We start from the raw sequence: 19,903 nt of genomic DNA on the forward strand, positions 1-19,903 counted from the left end.
CAATATACTGCATGCATACACATGTAGTTAAGTTTTCAACAAAATTGTTAAATAACATTTCCAAGGAGAAAAACTTCATTTGTTACTTTAGGTTGCATTTTTTAAAACTCAAAAATTAAAATAAGTTAAAACTTATAAATAGAAATTCACAAAATTTCGAAATAAATTGTTACAAAGTTTATTTTTTAAAAAATTTGACCTCATTTTAACTGTGACATTATTATATTCAATTTTGGGCAATCAAGGGTACTGTGATGCGTCTGAAACAATGCTGCGTTAAAACGTATGCGTAAACTAAGTAGAATGGGCCTCGTTAAGGAAGAAATTCCTTAAAATCGTATGTCAGTTTTAGATATTTTCAATATTTCCAACACCAGTGAATTTGAATTACCATACTTAACTGGAATCCTCAGCTACACTAAAATCCTTACAAAAAGATAAATAGTACACTGTAGGTTCCAGTAAATGTTCTAACAAAGAGCTAGGTTCACCTTATGCATAAAATGGCCCTGTAGATAAACCAATTTATCCACTTACACACTATGTCCCTTTCTCAACATCAATATAAAGTAGAGACTTGGCGCTTTCAGTTTGTATATAAAAGTTTCCTCTAAAGAGTCCAGGTGCTCGAAAACAGGTTGTGTGAAATTGCAATGTTCTTCAATTTTGCAGAAAACAGCTGAATTTGAGAACTTTCAACAAAGAATTAAAATATGAGCACACCCCTCGATCCAAAAATTAAAATACATTTTATAATCTTAATAAGCAGTTCTTTAATATATTTGCACATTTTGGATCGGAGGTTGTGTTGTATACGATATATTGAAAAATAGCATTATATTTTGGCCATTTTTGAAGAAATATTCGGGATATGTGAATAATGACGCAATTCATGACGTCATAATACATTGACTTTCAAGAAAATTACGTCATTTTTAGTATAAATTCATTCACCAAGTGTTCAAGTGATATTTATTGCCTTGTCGACTAAAACTATGCAGTTTTAATTTTTCAGAAATTTACAGGGCCAAAAAAGGCCCTAAGCGGCCCTTGCTCTTTCTTATTTTATTCCTCACAAAAATATTGAGAGAAGTGAAGAAGAAGCTTCAGAAGTATTGTACAACAGCATATTCAAGAAGTGGTGTTTATCAGATGTGGATATTAAAAAAAGGAACATTTACATGTAGAAAATTTGAAATAACATAATTTTGCAAATCATTAGCATCAAAACGTACGACTTTTGAACACTTTTAACAACCATTCCCCGCCAAAAATTAAAGATCAAATTTTTGACTTAATAGGCAATTTTTTTCTTTAATAAAAATGGAACTTTAATTTGCATGCCTTTTCAATGGACATTTGTGAACTTATTTTGTTAAAAATCATTCTCTTCTTCACATATGTACAAGGAGATTAATCGTAAAACGTTACTTTGAGTTTCTCATTTACAATGTTTTCGTCGTTTTCGGAGAACAGGTCTTTGTAGAAATAATTGGAATTACCGTTGGTACCCCCTTCTTATAAGCAGTTCTATATTTATGTTCATTAGATATATTGATGACTGATTTACTAATTAACAATAATCAGTTTCATTCCTACGTACGTTGATACAATAAATACCAAAAATGAATACTAGTAATGTGGAGATAATACACTACATAGTCTATCACATCCGTTTCGTATTTGGATGTTTTACTAGAAAAAGACATTGTTGGCAAACTGATAACTAAATATTATGATTTACGTGAAGACTTCAACTTCCCTATCTCAACTTCCCTAAATTATGCATCTATATTCCATTTTAAGCTGCATGTAAAGTTTATTTCCCGTTGATTTCAAATGAAAGAGCAGGTTTTACGTTCCTACTATTTCTAAAACGAGGCATGTTATTGCAATTAAGTTAATGATACAAAAATATCAATTATTTTTTTTTAAATTCAACAGTTTGCAAATCCTATGGTCTGTACAATGACCTTGTCAGCAATACAATCTATCGTTAACTAAAGTTGAATGTTGACGTCTTTCATACAGATTGTTATGCTGTTATTTCACACCAAATTGTATCCGTTTTTTTTCGCTTACCCGATCGTGACAGTAGCACACGGCGGGTGTGAACTGTCGACAGGGGATGCTTACTCATCCTTGGGACCTGATCCCCCTTTTTTCAAAAGTCTGTGTTGGCTCTGTTCATAATTTGGATTGTTTAAATGGTCTTCTGAGAAAGATCACTGTTATCTTCAAATTTACCCTAGACGTAGGTCATGATTTGAACAAACTGGGATCTATTTTAGAAAACTTTCACATGTTTGAATCTACTCTATTTCAGGAAACTTTCACATATTTCGTCTTTTCTAGCCAAGTATTCCGTGAGATTTCTCAATGTTCAAACCAATTTTTGCAATATTTTTGATTTTCCTGGATATTGGCGTGCCCTTCACTTGAAAAAATCTTAATTTTCTTTACATAAGAAAGCTTTCTGGCAAGTTTGTTTATATTTGACCCAGTGCACTTTTACCTACATACAAGAACAGACAAAAGGACGGACCGCCGGACACATTTTGTAAAGAAAAGTTCATTTGAGCATTTGGCTCATGTGAGGCTAAAAAGCTTTAATAAAACAAAACTTCGCAAGTGAGTTAGGGCTACATGTAGGTATATGAATTTCTATGCATATAAACTAATTAAAATGCCTAAGGACTATATCAATTATAAAGAAAAAAGTTGTAACTTCTTGTCTTATACATACTTGGTACCCACGACGTGAGATAGCCAGCACACATTATGACGTCAATGTTTTTTACTACACAAGATTATATAAAGGACATCAACAAAAATGCCTCGGCGCAAGGGCATGCTCTATTTCATTTCACTGAAACAAGATGTATTTAGAAGCAAAATATTCCAGAAATCGCTGGTATTGCTGCACAAATATCAACAGCTCAGTTGTTTAATTACTCTTTGTAAACATTTAAGTTAAATCAGGGTGTATAGTACGTATCTTTTCCGCAAATTCTGACCAAATGAGAAAATGCCTAGGATTTATGCAGCAGTTTTATTAATACATGTATCTAGAATATTCTTTATAGCATAACATAATTTTTATGTAAAATTAAATAGGGTAATCCCTTGCGCCGTAGCTATTTAGTTGATGTGTTTTATTACATTTTCAACAGTGAAATACTGTAATTTATTTACTGAATAAAAGTGATATTCTGACACAGTGTGAAAGGGTTATCAAAATGGTATTCTCACAGTGTGAGAATATCAGAAGTGCATCAAAACTTACGATTTTCCTTCCCTTCACGAAGAGTGTTTTTTTTTTTTTTTTTTAAATCCCTGGCCTGTTATAAGATAATGAGTTAATGAGCCATCCTGCCAAAGTTTTTCCAAATATGTCGTTTAAAATCCATGTTTACAACATTTTTTCAATCTCGCAATTGCTTATAGCTATGACGTCTCAACCGCTCAACTATGACGTCACAGCTTATGACACTGTGTTACAAAAAATCAGAGGCAAAGGAAAAAACTTTAAGAAATGTAATAAACAGAAAATTCAATGTTTTGTAGATGAATATGGAATTTATTTCACTTGCTTCGCACTCGTGAAAATATCAAATAATCCTGTCCCACTCGTGAAATAAATTCCATATTCATCTACAAAACATTGAATATCCTCTATTTTTTACCACCAGTAGGTAAGAACAATGACGTAATAATATGTCGTCATAATTTGTACTGGCTATAACATATCGTGGATACTAACTATGTATAAGAAAATAAATCAAAACTTTCTCTGAATAATTAATATATATCTTAAATTGCTTTTTATTGGTTCATTTGCAAAGATACGCCTATATCTAGTCTTAACTCACATGCGTTTAGCAAAGCATGTCATAATCTGGGCATACTTCGTAGTTCACACGAAATGGAAGGCCAACAAAGAAATGCCGTTACCAGTGAACATGTGTTTATTGATATACATGGACGCAAAGTATATTCTAAACCCTATTACATTTATTTATTGTCTTAAAACCTGCTGAGAAAGTTTAACACAATGTAAAAATGGTTCTTTTAATGTACATGCACATGTATCTAAAAGCAAAAGAGAGTAAGCACAAAGATTTTTCTTAAGAAGATAGTTTAAAACTTCAATAGCATTTTTGAACTCATTTTCAGAGATTAGAATTTTGGTAAGATTTCTCACAAACGTAGATAAGCCTATCATCTTCACACCTAACATCATTCCACAATCCAGTTAGCTGAAGACTCAGACAATTCCTTTTTCCGCTGGCATCATCAGGTTCATTAACATCCCATGGCAGATACGTCAGTTCCTTGTTGTTCCTGACCCAGGTGAAATTACCTTCCATATCAGAATCTGTTGCTCCCAACCAGACGTGACAATGTCGCCAACTTTTTGAACAATCAACTACAAACTAGATGCTGTCATGAGACAGTAATACCCGCACTAAGGTGTTTGCCTCTAAATGCACACTCCTTCATATTGGGCTTACCAAGGAAAAAGTCCAAATAATTCTATAATTTACACAGTACATGTATTCGTCAAATCGAGCATAAAATGCTCAGGTGACCATGTGACCCATGAACCTCTTATACGCATTTCATATACTTAATTCATTACCAGTCTGAAATAACAGAATTTAATTAATGATGTAAATTAGGTTTTGATAAAAGGGGGGGGGGATATAAATTTTTGGCCCATAATTGGAACTTTTTAAATTTACTTTCTCAACAACAAATAATATTATTTTAGTACAAAGCGTTTTTTATGAATTTATCAAAATGTGCAAACTTTTTTTAGTATTTGATAAGGCAAAAACCTCCTTGAAAAGCCATACCCAATCAATTTTGTCACCCCCCCCCCCCAACACACACACACAATTTGCCTGTTTTTGAAAATAGGCCTAGATGGCAAAGTTATGTTAAAACATCGTTAGTTATGATAATTTAAAATTTGTTCTTGTACTGTACATGTATGTGAACACCTTGAAAATTTCTACATCACATTGGGCTTGCGTCACCCTATCAGTGCTAGTACTAGTTTTACCATTATCATTTTTAGATTGCACATGCCATGTGACATGGTGCAGTGTTACATGTATATCAGTGGAAATTAATTCATTTTGTGTTATAATTGGATTATATTTCATGAAGTTGACAGGACCTATGACAGTCGGTAAGTACAAGTTTAACTATAGATTGGGGTAAAATAAACCGAAATGCAAATAGTTAGGTTAAAGTTTAAAAAGGATCAAAGATCATCGGCAATCTTCTATGCAGAGTTGTCGTTCGTTTCTCTCTCAGACACTGAATGTATGAGCCAATGCAGAGACATATGTCTCTGGCCAATGGTAGAGAGTGGATCATCAGATGCCACAATAGACGAATTTCACATTCTGAAGAGTTATCTCCCGTTGTCGACATTACATTCAGTTATAGGCACAGATCCTGGAATTTTTTCCCAGAATTTCCTGAGGAGCAAAAAAAAAAAAAAACAAAAAACAAAAAAAAAAAAACAAACGAACAAACAAACAAAATAAAAACAATGATGGTGGGGTCCATGTTTTTAAAGGGGGAGGGCATCCAAAGTCATTTTTTATTTGCTTCTGTAAATCAGTATATAGTCCTATTTAAATAACTCTGCAAATTCCAGGGGGGGGGGGGGTGTTTCCAATCTCCCTAGCCGCTCCCTGTCCCTGAAATGACAAATGATCATGTGACTCCTAAATAGTAGAAAACTTTTCCATTTGACTATACATAATTTTGTTTCTTGTGTTATTATGTTATGTATATCTAATGGTTTAAGGTTATGAACCCCTGGAGGTCATCCCCACTCTCTTAATGAACTGGAAATGTTCATAATATGACTACATCAAATTAAATAAAAGTGCATCAATGATAAGATTACTTGACATTTCATTCATGAATTTGGGTCAACCCATGTATCCTCCTAGAATTAGGAATGAAAATCATTCAAAGAGATGGACCATTAAACTATCTGTATATATTCAGATTTTTTTTTTATGTCAAACCAAAGTATTAGACTAGTTTGCATACATGAACAAACAGGGGTCTGGGAAGGGGCAAGGGGAAGGAGTTATCTCTTTACGTCTTAATTGTTGAAAACTCCTAAAATGAATGTTAACCTCAAATCCGACTTGTACGACTTCATTATTTTTCAGTGGTGGTGTCTCCGTATGAGTGAAAAATTCCCAAGAGGGACATTTAACAACAAACAAACATTAATGACTTAAAAAACACAATATACATGTACATGTTTATTAGTCAACGGATATACTTCTGATCATATCTCTAGTTCTCCCTTGAATCAGAAATGATGATATAAATATTTTAAGAATGATTAAGAGTTGAAAAGGTTGTGCATTTTAAAATTCACTAAGCTCTGTGGTTGAATTAGCTATACCAGTTTAGCTTATTTTGCTACTCAAAGCACCTTGATTAACTATTTTTAATCATACTGTTTTCTGAAATGTGAAGTTTTTTCAACATGGATACAAGTCATACCTTTTCAGCTTCTGAAAACAATGCATGAAAAAAAAAAAACCTGCTTTTCAAATACTGTAACTCTTTCCAAGTACTTGTGATCATCAGTTTTTAGCTCACTTGAGTTTTTCTGGTTTTCTGATCACATTTTGTTTGTCATCCATCTGTCCGCCTGTAAACTTTTCACATTTTTGTTTCTTCACTAGAACCGCTGGGCCAATTTCAAGAACCACTGACACAATAAATTTAACCTTGGTCATAGCTTCTGAATAATAAGAGATAGGGCTTTCATATTTCACATGTACATTACCTACAAGAACTTTCTAAACATACCATGATTTTTGAACCCATGACCTTGACCTTGAAGTTTGACCTACTTTTCAAAAAATTTAACATTATTTTAAATGATCATTTTGAAAGAGAAAAGATAGGGCGTTCATATTATACATGTATATTACCTGTGACAAGACCTTTCTAAATATATCATGACTTTTGACTCTGTGACATTGACCTTGAAGTTTAACCTACTTTTCAAAAATGTTATATTTCCTTATAACTTTTGATTGAGAAGAGATAGGACTTTTATATTTGACATGTACATTACCTGTAACAAGATGTTTTCAAGCATGCTATGATTTTTTTAACCCTTGACCTTGATGTTTTACCTAATTTTCAAAAATTTTAACTTTGGTGATTACTTTTGAATGACATATGATAAGGCCTGCATATTTGAAACAATATGTCATAAATAATGGCATCCCATCCACTAGGACACGGAAAGCAGGGGACCACAATTCTTTGAAATTGCTTGTTAGTCATTTTGATATGGAAACATCCTCATATAGTGTAGATTCAAGTTTTTTATGCCCTGCCATGAATATGGCCGAGGCATATAGTGTTTGTCATGTCCGACTTCAATAAAACGTCATATGCTGATACATGCTGATGTAAGCTTTTCAACTGCATCAAAATTTTTGACCTTGACTTTTCCTTTTACCTTGACCTTACTTTTCTTAAATTAGTGTCTAGATCAGTTTTGAATAAACAATTCAAGATATATTTATCGAACTTCATATGCTGATATATACTGCTGAGAGATATCAATTGCATCAACTTTTTTGACCTTGACTTTTCCTTTGACCTTGACCTCACTTTTTTAAATTAGTGTTTATCTATGTTTTAAATAAACCATTTCTGATATTTTTATTGAACTTCTATGCTAATAGTAAATACATACTGATATAAGCTTTTCAACTGCATCAGCATTTTGACCTCAACCTTTCCTTTGACCTTGACCTCTCTTTTCTCAAATAAGTGTTAAGCTCAGTTTTAAATAAATCATTCAAGATATTTTTATCAAACCTAATATGCTGATATGTATTAGTGAGAGCTATTCAACTGCATCAAAAACTTTTCACCTTGCACTTTCCTGTGACCTTGACCTCCCTTCTCTTTAATTTGTATTTTGCTTAGTTTTAAAGAAACAATCTAAGATATTTTTATGTAAGCATTGCACTTATACATAATTTTGTGAGAATTTATCATCTATATCCATTTTTTTTTAGATTTTAGTTTCAATTTTAAAGAAACTGTTCAAGATATTCTCATCAAACTTCATACACTCTTACAAATTTTCATGTTGCATTTTAGTAATATACATTCGGCGGGGCATTTAAGTCCTATGGACATATTTCTAGTTTTCAAATCATGACCGACGAGGATAGGGTCAGGCCACAATAAGGGATCAAAGTTTTATAGAGATTTAAAAGGAAAAAAATCTCCAAAATTCTTCTTTTTAAGAACAACAAAAGCATGATTAATATGGAAACATTCCCAAGAAGTGTAGATTCAAGTTTGTACAAATCATGACCCCATGGGTTAGGGAGGGGCCATTTTTTTCCTGCCCCTATTTGCTATCCACATGGAAATGCAAATTTTAAAACCATTTTACACATCCACAGGACAAAATCAATCATCTTCCAAATGATCATGATTTAAGGCTAGTGCATAACATATAAGGGAAGTTCTGGGAACCAGGATGTTTAAACATGTTAAATATTTTTTTAAAAAAATTTGACCCCCATTTGACCCCCAGGGGGAAAATAAGAATTCTGAAACCTTACTGCACATCTATAGGACACCACCAACTATCTCCCAAAAGATGATTAGGCTACTGTGTAAAATGTAAGAGGAGTTCTGGGAACCAGGGGCTTTTTGCATAAAAAACGTCATTTTTCGACCCCTATTTGACCCCCAGGGTGAAAATGAGAATTCAGAAACCTTACTGCACATCTAAAGGACACCACCAACTATCTCCCAAAAGATGATTAGGCTTCTGTGTAAAATGTAAGAGGAGTTCTGGGAACCAGGGGCTTTTTGCATAAAAAACGTCATTTTTTGACCCCCATTTGACCCCCAGGGTGAAAATGAAAATTCCGAAACCTTACTGCACATATACAGGACACCACCAACCATTTCCCAAAAGATGATTAGGCTACTGTGTAAAATGTAAGAGGAGTTCAAGGAACCAGGGGCTTTTTGCATAAAAAACGTCATTTTTCGACCCCCATTTGACCCCCAGGGTGATAATGAAAATTCCGAAACTTTACTGCACATCTACATGACACCACAAAACATCTCCCAAAAGATGATTAGGCTACTGTGAAAAATGTAAGAGGAGTTCAGGGAACCAGGGGCTTTTTGCATAAAAAACGTCATTTTTCGACCCCCATTTGACCCCCAGGGTGAAAATGAAAATTCCGAAACTTTACTGCACATCTACATGACACCACGAAATATCTCCCAAAAGATGATTAGGCTACTGTGTAAAATGTAAGAGGAGTTTGAGAAATAAGAGTGTGACAGACGGACGGACGGACGGACGGACGGACAGACGGACAGACGGACGGACGGACGGACAGACATGAGTAACAACAATATACCCGAACTTTCTTTAGAAAGTGCGGGTATAATGAACGACAGTGATTACTTATCCAAATTCACTTTCATTCAACTACTGCAATTAAATCAGTTTTACAAAAGATTCTTAAGTTTAAAAAAAGTAATCGGTTGAAGCCCATAAAAGCTGAGTCCTGCAAAGGTAACCATTTGTGAGACACTTACACAGGTCCAGGAAACTGTTTTCCTTGACATCAGAATGAATATAATATTAAATGAGATGCCAGCGTTACTTAAACACTAACCAATCGGCTAAATGAGTTGAAATGCATTATGGGTTACTGCAAGAATACGTCTGAAATTGTATGTCAATTTTTCTACTCGTTCTGGGAAGCACCTTATAATCTTTTTTTCCGTGCCTTTCACAGATTTAATACAATATGAACGCTACTATCTACTATTTCCATGCTCACATGTACAAACAATTGATTTATAAACGTAGAATTTTAGATCTTCTCCAGTCTATTGTCTTAGGCGACTTGTGGACAATTATCTGTTTTCCTATTTTCGTTGTTTTAGTGAATACAAATATCTTGGAATCCCCGGACCAAGGTTAAAGTCACTAAGGTGTTCACACGAATTATCAATGTTTTAAATGCTAGTATTGTGAGGGTTTTGTACTGAGATTTCAATGTATTATTTAACTCAGAAAAAATCCTCTTTTCTTCATTTGAGAATGGTACATCTTTATTATCCCTTCGTAACGGAGTTGAGGTGGGCATCTAGAAATGCGCTATTTGTGTGTGTGTGTGTGTGTGTGTGTGGGGGGGGGGTTAGCTTGTCCTGTGTGCGAAAGGGAAATGACGTTATTTATTTTTTTGGTCTGATCTTCTCATATTCAAATAAAATTGAACGAGGGAATAATAAAACATAACAAACAGTATTTTGTTTATCCAAATGTAAATTGTAATGGAGTTGTGTGCAAAGGGGTTCAAAATTCTTGTTAACATCATATTTAGCAACGTAGCGTGAACTACCTACGTACAGTGAAGTCGCTACAGGATTACGTCTCCACGATTATTGTCGGTATTTTTTTAAGCAAGTAAACATTTACTTCTTAATAGCGCTTGTCCAATCATTATACATGTAGTTTGAATTAACTACGTACAGTGAAGTCGATATTTAACAACATTCTTAAGATCAACATTAACTTTTTTGTTATAATAGCTGCAAAGTATGGGACTTGCATTCAGTTTTAACTCAGGAATCATTCATAAATAAATTTACACTGATTGAAAATACAAACTGTATCAGCGATGCACATACCTCATGACATGGAACATATCAAAACTCAACATGCTCAATATTCAAAACCTAGTGTCAACATTTTATTTACTTAGAATTATAAAAGTATTCTCCAAGGAAAATATTAAAAGTAAAATTGTGTGTTTTCCTTGAGAAAAAAACCCGAAAAAAAAAATTTATCCCCTCGCAACGACGTTGGAGGTCGCCCGAGTGGCGCAGTGGTGAGTTCCTCCTCTAGAGTCGCGGAGTAAGGAGCTGATCCCAACGTCGTGGGTTCGAATTCCACTGTTGAGCGTGGGGACCAGTCCTTCGGATGAGACAGTGTAAACCGAGGTCCCGCGTCGCAGTAGGTGCTGGCACGAAAAAGATCCCTCAATGCTCAATGACCCTGAGTACCGAGTATAGGTCAAATTTGCAGCTCTCCATCGGCGTGGTGGCGTTTCCATATGAGTGAAAAATTCTTGAGAGGGACGTTAAACAACAAACAAACAAACAAACAAACACAGTTGGAGAGGATATAGTTAAGGCTCGTCTGTGTGTGTGTGTGTGGGGGGGGGGGGATTGTGGGTGCGTATCAAAAGTTAAGCAAGTAGTTCATTTCAGGATCAATGTGCTCTTTTGCGAGTGCCCTTGTTAGTACCTTATCTTTGTATTTTTTTAAAAGCAATGAAAATGAGTGTAAATTGTCTTTCCTGTATTTCAATAAATATAACCTTTTAGATTTACCGGAACCACGTGTTTGTAGTTAACATGAAGTAGACCATCAAGCTCTGCTATTCATTTGATTAGACAACTGTTCACAGTAAGCTCCGCTGTGTGTCATAACAATTACCATATTTGGTAGATTCCTCGACCTGATACACTACAGAATAATTTGATTAATATGGATAAACAGCCTTCTGTACTTGTAAACTTTTCGTGACATAATATGCTAGAACTTTTTCATTGGGTTGACTTTAAAATGCAGATTTAAAAGGTGACATATAAGTGGTGTATAGTCGCTTTCGAGCAAATATCCTTTCCATTTTTGAGATAGTTAACTCCTTCATTGATATTTCAAGGAAAACTAAATTGAACCTAAGTGTTATGCTTTAAATTGTTTTTCAGGTTATTGACTGTTCTACATATTCTCTAGCATTTAATACGTTAAAAGTTTGAAAAAGGGGTAAACACCTTTAAACATACGCGCATCACTTTTTTCTTTAAGGAACAATCCTTTTGTTTATTATAACTGATTGCCTTGTATTTAAAAAAAAAATGCTAAAAATTATGAGGACATGAATCTAGAGGCAAGAAAAACAATGTAAAGATTCAGGAGATTCGGTTATTTATTAAAAATTTTGAAGTATTTCCTTAATCATTAAAAATAGTTTCGCAAATTTACTAATACGTACAAATCAACCAAACAAAAACAAAACAAAAACAAACCAAAAACAAACAAAACAAAAACAAACAAACAAAAACAAAAACAAATACAAAACAAAAAAGTATTAAAAAACAAAAAACAAAAAACAAAATTCAGCTGCATTACGATAAGCTTAAATGCAAAGAATATTAAAAAGAAGCCATTATTTATGAACATAGATCGCGGTATCGTTAAGCAATAGGACAAGAAATGTGATGTACTACTACGCCTATTATCTCAAACCTCTCCTGGTGAAAAAAGGTCAAAGCTTTGCTGGTGATAAATAATAATAAATAAAACATTTGTAGAGCGCCCTATTTAATAAAAATTACTCTAAGGCGCTTAACAATAAGATTATAGTAAAACAAAGGTACAAGATAGTAATTAAAGCTTTAAAAAGAATAAGAAAATGAAAAATGCATAAAAATGGAGAAAAATACAAGAAAAATAAGAAATAAATAAAAATAGGAAAATCAGATGATTTGCATTTGAGACATTTAAAAAAAAAAAACATTATTTGGGTTTAAAACTCGGGAAAATCAGTCTTAAAAAACGTGTTTTTAGCAATTTTTTAAAAACATCTACACTTTGTGCCAATTTTATGCGTGTTGGAAGTTCATTCCATAAACTGGTGGCACCCCAACTAAAAGTTCAGTTCTCCAAAAGTCTTTGTTCGAACTTTTGGAACTACAAGTTCAGGTCAGGTAATAACTAATACGGAAATATCATATCAATATATTAAGTTATTTCAATAGTTTGATTATATGTAAACTGAACTACCATCAGTAAACTCACCACCAAGAGGAGACAGGAAAGCCTCAGCGACCCAAGTATTTTCCTCAACAGACTCTATTTCCAGAAGATAGGCACCAATCTTCTCACACTCTGCCTGATAAAATAAATATATATATATTTTTTAAATATATCTTTCTTAATATATATATATATATATATATATATATATATATATATATATATATATATATATATATATATATATATATATATATATATATATATATATTAGGGATCAACGAGTACCCGGTTACAGCGGCTGCAACGTTATTGTTGACAACTTACACGAACGATCACGTTACACGAACGATTCCGCACGATCAACGCACGATAAAATCTGTTACACGAACGATCCTTCACGCACACGATTCTACACGTTACACGATCTTACACGATTGCTAACGCAAACGCTCGATTCTTCACGCAAAATGGTTCAAATTCTTTAGGAATGGATATTTTCAAAACGAAATAAGGCTGAATACTTATTTTAGTTTGCAAATAATTATTGATATTATTTCATCGACTTTGAAAAATGAAAAAAAAAAAAATAGAAATGGATATTTCTGGAACCAAATTCATGTAAGGCTTATTAATTATTCTAGATTACAAATAACAAATAATTATTTAATTAATTCTCCGACTTAAGAAAACTGATTTTTTTTTCTATCAGATGTACATGTAGGTGGATCGTGAGTTTTGATTGAATTGGATTTCATAATATGCAGAAAGAGATAAGTTTGAAAAAATGACATGAAAATGAATTAAATTATGTAATATCCATGTTTCCATTTGCGAATCTCTTAAATCAACAATTATTTTACAAAACATTTATTTGCAGAAATTATAAAAATAATTAAAATTAAGCTCCAGAGATAAACACTGAGAAACGAAATCCCGACAATCATGTCGTATACATGTACATGTACATTCGCCGACTAAATATTTATGTCAGCATTGAGAGTTGTTTATTTATTTATTTGTAAAATTATCTATTTTTGATCTATTGATTTTAAAAATTTCTTGACCATAATTAGCAGTAAACATAATTAACATCAGAGAAAAAAAAATCCTTAATCATCTAAGTACGGTTTATCACAAAAAAATTACGCTATTTGACGAGAACACAATATTGTACGACTTACTATATTACTTATTTCCAAGCGATAATTAGTTCGTACTGCTTTTAATTATGTCAATCACTCTTCATTTATTTTATTTGGATTGAAAAAAAAAACAGACAAGAGAAATGCTTGTATAACAAATAACATTCCGATAAAAACTTACAAAACGAAATTTACACGTTTCTTAACGCACGATCACGCACGATTAAAACCGCAAACGATCGAGTCTGATACACGAACGATCACGCACGTTACACGAACGATTCTACACGATTGGTTTGTCAACAATAACGTTGCAGCCACTGTAACCGGGTACTCGATCCAACGTCCGAGTATCGAATACTATAAAAAATGATATTTGGTTACTCGGAAGTGTATTTTTTCTTATTTCAAAGTACATATTTTTGTAAAAAAAAAATTATCCCAAAAAAAAAAAAAAAAAAAAAAAAAAAAAAAAAAAAAAAAAAAAACACTTAAAACTGCATACGGTTATTAGCGTGTCGTCATGTACACCTGTAATTCACCCTTTATCGCCTGTGGCTGTGTATATACAGTAATTAGTGACCTATTATGCTCTTTAATTTTTGGATGGCTTCAATGACTGCTTTCAGTGAACATCGATTAAGTATGGTCTATTATCTTCAAATCATTTTTAAATTATTTACACAGGATGAAAAGCCAGGTTTCCCAAATTTGGAAACCCGATGGAAACATATGGGAATCGTGACATCAGTAGTTTCCATATAGTTTCCTTTTTATGGAAACAACATAGTGGTTTCCACGTAGATTCCCGATATGGAAACAATCAACCTGTGGTTTCCCGTAAGTTTCCCAATATGGGAAACCGTGGAAACATGCAGTAGTGGTTTCCACGTAGATTCCCGATATGGAAGCAATCAACCTGTAGTTTCCCGCATGTTTCCCAGATATGGAAAACACGTATGCTGTGGTTTACACCTATTTTCCCGATAATAGACATTTTGGAAAAGTGTTTCAAAAGAATAATTAAAAAAAAACTGTGTAATTCTGTGTAATAAAATTGAACATTCTGTGACCACCGTAAACCCAAATTAAATAATTTTTTAACATTTTAGTCTCGGTAAAACTCATAAAGACACGTGAATTGGAATTAGTACAAAAGATCTGATACAACTTTTAGTTTTAGAAAAATCAGTGTAACATGTTCAGATAAAATTCAATCATTGCGCTAATCCTTGTAATCGCGGGCACCTGTTCTCACGTGCCACAGGTGGAGACACGTGTCGCGAAGACACCTGCGACTGTGTATATTTTGTATATTCTATGTGATTTGAGAGGGTTTTCTACCTAAGGGGAACAATGGGCTGTGGTCAGGCATGTACATACACATAATCTCCGCAAACTCAGTTTAAATTTAGGTGATAATTGCTGGTCATTGATTTGATATTTAAAAAAAATTAGATTATCAATAAGACCACAAAATATTGATAAAATAAGCTACATTAATTTTAAGATGTTCAATGAGAGAAGAAAAAAAAGAATTGCATTTCAATTTTTCATTACTGATTAAAAAACAAAATTTCCTAACCGTTGAAAGATTATATATACTTTTCTATCGGTCTAGAATAAATCTAAATTCTCGCTATGTGTTAAATCATAATTCTTTTTCAAATAAATTTGTAAGTGCATAGATAAATGAAATAAAATTTTTGAATCGGTAATTAACGATTCGTCCTTGTTTGACATCAATGTAAACTTCAAATATTGAAAACATAGAAAAAAATATTATTTATCAACTTTGTCGCCTGCTTTATTCGCAAATTGTTTATGAGAAAGGATGCAGATGGATCTGTTATACAACATAACAACTAAATTACTAATGTTTTATGTGAAATTCGTATATAATCCTCTACAAAGACATTGATAATATAATACAGCAGAATAATATTCATATACAAAATTAATGAGTGTTAACTAAATAACTTATTTTTTTTTTATTTATATCTGTACACAGACCCTGATGTAGTAAATGTCTTCATTTTTCGCAGGAAATTACAATAATGTTGGTTTTAAATGCATACATGCACGTATATTTAATTTAGCCATTTTGTACACAAAGACCAATGCTGGCTCTAAATAAAGAAAAGTATATGATATTTATATAACATGATTTTCTTTTCCCTAAGAACAACGTCTTCTGAAGAACTGCATGCTAAGGCAATTCATTGAAGAAAAAAAACCCAATAATTTATTAATTGTTTTACACGTAGATGCTTAGAGAAAACTTAATATTTTTAAATCGTGTATTGTGTTAAACAGAAGGTTACCCCTTTCAAATTTAAGCCCCCTCCCCTCCTTCAAAAAATGGAGAGAAAATAGTTTCTTTCGATATTTAGGTATAATATACTGATGTGGTGATTGTTAATACTACTACATGTACAAACATTTCTTTATATATACCGTTCATTTCTTGATTTTTATACCTCTACATGTACCATTACTTACTTATAAAAAAAAACTGCACTTAAAACTGTCTACTCAAACCACAGGCCTGTATTAAAGTAATTTCAGTATGGGGCACAAACTTTACCAGAAAGTTCTCAACTAGCAAACCATACCAGAAATTACTAGAAAGAAGTTATATATGAAAGATACAGGGCGGTACTGGCTGAACGGCTAAAGCCACGTATATACAGCCCTGCACATCAACGAGTATACACCGGGCATTATTTTCCAACAAATCAGATGATCGAATATTGACAAATTGTTACCAGTCACAACTAAAATTCTGAACGCAATGGACATGATTGAAGGTTACCTACAATAATTCTAAGCTTATTTTAATTACCAGGATATGTGTTTCAGGTCAGTAGTAACAGTTTCAAAAGTGGGAGGGGGGGGGGGCTTCCAAAAAAATCTGACAAGCCAAAATAAATAAGAAGAGCATAACCTTTTACTTTCACCCCCAACCCCCCCCCCCTTCCCCCTGCATTCTACGGGCCGGTGTTTTCCAAATTAAAATACTGTTTTCCCTACCTTTGCTTATACATTGTTTCGTTTTTTCACCTTGTGTTTACTCTCCTTTTTTTATAAATCAATTTTCAAATTTAATGTGAAAAATTCTGATACATTAAAACGGTGTGAGAATTATTTTTAACTAAATACAAAGATGTTTTAATTAATATATAGCAAATAGAAAAAGAGTCCAGCAATTTCGTCCACTGATTATTATTGAATCGAAATCAAAAAAGGAGGGGGTTCAATAAAGTATCTAAAGCCGAACAAGAGAAAAAATCAAATTTTTATTATTCTTCAACCGTCCTTGCTGGTAATTAAATTATTTTGTCTTGATTTTTACAAATGTATACTAGTCTAACATACCCTGATTCCTTCTACTAACTAGCAATTTTTGACACCGAACTTTCCCTTCATCACTAAAAATAAAATACTGTTCTGTATACATTTCATGTGGTTCATTTGAATGCCAAATGCCCATCGAAATTTACGCAGACTTCAAAGGACAACATTCTTGTCACAAAATAATAAACAGCTGATAAAGTCATCATACGTTTATTTTGAGGGGCGCAAAAGGAAATAAGCTTTGTTTTCTATGCTGCAAAAAATATGTTTAGGGACGTATGTGCCGTCCACTATGCCCCCCCCCCCCCTCCCCATTTTCTACGGTCCTCAACTAATATTCATTTTCTGACGCTTCAAATTTTAAAACATGTATACATGTATAAAGGTTTAACATCTTTCGTTGTGACATTATACATTAATCAGAATAATGAATAATTTAATGAGAAAGTAGTGGGGGGGGGGGGGGTATAACCGGACATTTTCTGTTTGGATGGGCACTACATACCAAGCCCCCCCCCCCCCCCCCCCAAGTCAAATAATTTGAGGGGTCACACCAGAAACATAAAATGTCTCTGGACACCCTCAGAAAAACACTTTGTTTTCTATAGTATACTAATTATCAGCAAATTTATTGAGGAGCACCCCTCTTTCTATGAACAGGGAAGAACTTCACTAAGGATATGAACTCATAATCACCGTTACAGGGAAATAATATTATACATAAAAACTTTTATTATCCTCTAACTTAATTAACGTAAACAGGTTCTGTTTCCCATAATGCATCGCTCTGCAGAGGCTTTAATTTCATTGGTCAATTTTCACGAGGCGCCATTTTTGGAGTTGAGCAAGACGGAGGCGAACTCGGGTGTAAGGTGCAAATGTGAAAAGTTAACGATGTTTTCGCCACCCAGTGTCTTTAAAACTGTGAAAAATGCAATGATCAACAACCAAGGATTAGTGTACGTATATTTTTATATACTTTTTACGGTAAATAATACTAATAATGGGCAGAACAAATCTTTCCCATCGAAGACGACATTCGTTTTGACGCCATTTTGAAAAGTTTGATATCAAAGTTTTAAATATTTTAGTTTACACATTGCAAAAACGGAAAGAGAAACTTGAATTATACAATATCTAGTGTTTAACGTTCAATCATAGATGTATAGATTAGTAGACTTTGTATAGCTAGGCCCTACGGCACCACATTTGTCTTTTTCCATGCTGTATGTTGTATGATAATGTTTCGCCTTTGTAGATTTTTTTTAATGAAAATGAATGCTTACTATAATAGTTCTCTCTCTCTCTCTCTATAAATAAATGAAAAGTGTATGAAATTTTTTTTCATTGTTAAATTGGATAATAATGTTTGTACCGAGTATGGTTTCTTTATTAACACAGACAAACATATATCCGGTTTGAATACATGTGTTCTCGGATCGTCAACTTCATGAACTTGTACTTTTGGACTTCTGGAACTTGTTATGATGTAACGAAAAGGTAAAAATGAATTATTTCTGCTACTAAATTACGATTAAGTCATCAATATTTAAACAAAAAGTGTCCGCAATCTCAACTTATCAGATTATTCACGAAGGACATCATCATCGATGGAAATTTAAAAGAGAGAGTTCTAACTATTGTAAGCCGCCTTTATTTGGCAGATAAAATTAGAAATTATGAAGAATCATCAGAACAATTTAGATAGATTGTCTGTAACTAGAGTACGTATACATCTTACAAAGCCATAGCACAACCCTTATTCTTATGCATAATGATATGTATAGGGAAAATGTATTGGTTTTAAAGTACTGTCTATAATTATACAACTGTTTAACAAACAAGTGATAGATTGTAAATTGAAATAGTTAAGTGTTCAAAAGACAAAATTTCTCATGTGTGACCTGCTGAGAAATTTACTGAAAATGTTTACAATAGTAAGCCTACAAGATGTACAAATATTGATCATTTTTGATAGTATTTCAAGTAATGCAAATGAATCATCTCAGTAACAATCATCAGTTGTTGATGATGGTCGCAACATCATAGAAGTCTAATGGTAAAAATAAGTGAATCCTCATTTGTTTGAAATTTTTGTTTGATATTTGTTGTATGATGACGATAAATTTTTGTTTGTTTATTTTTTTCCTCCCTGGTAGTTGTTGAAGTTTTGGCCATTATTAAAAATACTTTTGTTTGATCAGATGTACTCTGACCCAAATTTTGTAAAATGGGTAGGTAGGTAGGTAGATTTTTTTTTTGGGCAGTATCTTAACAAATTGATTTTTTGTCATACAAAAACACAGAATTAGAAATTTATTGCTGTTTCATTACACAATGGACAGCTTGACAGATTTAATATTTATTACTCTCAATAAAACAAGTGTCTTGGAGAAATTATAAACCTCAGCTTTATAATGAAACAAACTTTATTTCCCTGAAACCAAAAAAAAAAAAAAAAAAAAAGAAATAAAATTAAAATACTTAAAAAAATGATGGGGTAGGGGTGATTTTG

The sequence above is a fragment of the Saccostrea echinata genome, unplaced genomic scaffold (assembly GCF_033153115.1).
Source record: "Saccostrea echinata isolate AGI-Se365-2 ecotype Australia unplaced genomic scaffold, CSIRO_AGI_Sech_v1 ptg000011l, whole genome shotgun sequence".
Lineage (NCBI taxonomy): Eukaryota > Metazoa > Mollusca > Bivalvia > Ostreida > Ostreidae > Saccostrea > Saccostrea echinata.